This window comes from Pteropus vampyrus, unplaced genomic scaffold, assembly GCF_000151845.1.
Source record: "Pteropus vampyrus isolate Shadow unplaced genomic scaffold, Pvam_2.0 Scaffold59, whole genome shotgun sequence".
Classification (NCBI taxonomy): Eukaryota; Metazoa; Chordata; class Mammalia; order Chiroptera; family Pteropodidae; genus Pteropus; species Pteropus vampyrus.
Genome location: NW_011888840.1, coordinates 6,961,915 through 6,964,553, shown reverse-complemented (window position 1 = coordinate 6,964,553; position 2,639 = coordinate 6,961,915).

The window sequence follows — 2,639 nt, the reverse complement described above, 5'->3', positions numbered from 1 at the left end:
AGAAGGGAGCCTTCCTTTTCAGTACTCCATCGATTGTCTTAAATGACTCCCTTAAAGATCTCGGGGAGGTAAGACCTGAATTATGGGGAACTAAGAGCTATTTTCAATGACTCAGAAAGGCTGTAACTCGGTAAAATGTCAACTGCTCCTGCCAAGATTATCACGGATTCTGTGATGAATCTGATTGTCTTGCGCTAAGCACAAGCAGATTAAGAGTTTTAAACGTCTTTCCATAAGCGGGAATATATCGTTTCAAAATAAATTCAGCCAAGCAACTAAACTTTTTCAAAATATTGGAACCTTAGTCAACACATCTGAAAGCAGGGCTGGCGGAAGGGGTGGGGTTCGTCTTCCCGGTGGACATGAAGTGTGTCCTCGGTCAGAGGGCTATGGCGGTTGGTTGGTGAGGAGGGCTGTGCAGATCCGGGCTCGGCGTCGGACAGTCCCCTGGCTTTGCAGCCTCTGATGGGCAATTTACACTCTCCGAGCTTCATTTTCCTCATTTCATCGGGCGGTTGTTGGATCAGATTAAATAACGTCTATAAAGAACCTATCTCGGCGCCTGACACATGGTTGACACACAACAAGCTGTTCTTGGATGAGCTGAAGGAAGGCAACGGCGATGTTTGTTTCAGAGGCGATGTTTGTTTCAGAGGCCGCGAACCGGTGTCGAGCCACAGGGTGGCGTGAAAGCAGGGCCTAAGGAGAGAACTGTGACTCTCTGCTCTGGGACATTTAAATCTTTATTTTAAACTTTTGGGTCTTCTTAGCCGATTGAGCATATTTTAAAATGTCCCCTCTGGATGGAGTGGGGCCATAAGTAAGTGGGACTCAGATACTACGTGCCTCGCGTATTCCTCAGCCTGCAGTAGAGCGCACAGATCAGTTAGAAAGAAAAGCACGGGTCAGCGAGTCTTTGCCTTTGAAGATGGTTCCCTGTCATCACGTGAGGCTGGCATGGAAGGCAAGGCCTGGTTTTAACATGCCTGGCCCTAATTGTCACAGAGGAACAAGAGGGGGCTTTGCTGCCATTAGTCATCTTATTTCTAGGCAGGAGTGTAGCCTGTCCTAAAACTGAGAGTCTCATGAGATGATGAGATAGCGAGCGTGTGAACCTCAGTGGGGGTGACTGGTGCCAAACCCTCCTCTGTAGCTTTTCTCAGGCCAGCGGAGGGCAGGAGAGTGTGTCCCCCACCTGTTTCTCAGGTCTGCCCAGAGTGGAGGCAGTAGGGCAGCTCAAGTCAGAAGCGTAGGGTAGTGTTCTCTCACCGGGCTGGCCTTTGTGAGTTTCTTTGATGACTTAGCATCAGGACTTCAAGAAAATCCCCGAGTGGGATCCGAGACTTCGGTCCCACTGTCTCTGGACTTCCCAGGCTGGGCTCTTTGTTCACTGTTTTGACCCTGGATATGCCGAGGCCTCGTGCTCCCTGTAGACTACCTCCCTCCCATCCCCGCAAGGGAGGCCGATTATGCAAATTCTAACTGCACTGTTTTTGAATAATTTCCAATAGCTCCTCTTTGGAAAAATTATGCCGTTCCATGATTCTTTGGTAAAAAGTCTCCATTTTTAATTGATGAATTATGCTCCTGTATCTAGATGTGAATCTGTATGTATAGATGTCTGTACAAGATTGGGGACAAACTTGTTTATTAAGTGAGCTGTTAGCCATTTTACACTGAGTGCAGGAAATACGCCTGGTGTTGGGGATACAAGAGGGAACGAGACACCCTCGAGTCTGTGTTTTAATAAGCTGTCATCTCAAAAAAGGTGGAAGAAGATGATATCGCCTGTTGCATAAGAAAACATAGTGGCTTAAAATAGCAAGCATTTAATTTATATTCTCCTGTATCTCTGGGTCGGGAATTTGGGAGTGGCCTCAGCTGGATGATGCCGGCTTGGGGTCTCTCGTGTGGGTGCAGTCCGATGCTGGCAGAGGTCACAGTCATCTGAAGGCTTACCTGAAGCTGGAGAATGTTTTGAGGGTGGTGCTCTCACGTGGCTGTTGGTGGGAGGCCTCGGTTCCTTGCCATGTGGGCCTCACCATCGTTGGCTTGAGTGTCCTCACGACATGGTGGGTAATTTTCCCCAGGATCATGACGAAGTGGGGGGAGGGAGAGAGAGAGAGAAGAAAGTTTCCACGCCTTTTACAACCTAGTCACAGCTGTGAATTCTGTCCTATTGTATTTGTTGGAAGTTGTCACTAAGCCCAGCTCAAGCTTTAGCTCTTGAAGTGGGGAGTACCAAAGAATTGTAGACTTATTTGAGAACCACCACATAGACGTATATCTATGTTTCTATACACTTTCCCGAGGCCGTCATTTCCTCAGCATGCAAAAGTGGGTCCTTCCACCCACATACTCATTCAACAAATATTTATGGAGCACCCAGTGCTTGCTGGGAATCCCAGCACTGAAATATGCTCTTTGTTTCTTCATTGAGACTCTGGGAAGAGTAAAAAAGATGTTCAGCTTCCTAAATATTTGGACGTAGATTTCCTAGAATAACCGAGAGATAGATCGTCTCACCAAAGTAAGGGTGCGCTCCAAGCAATTACCAATTAAGAATACAATTGTACTTGATTCGAGTGTATTCTGGGTCACCTTTTATTTTGGAAATTCTTCTGCTTTCGTAGTGGTTG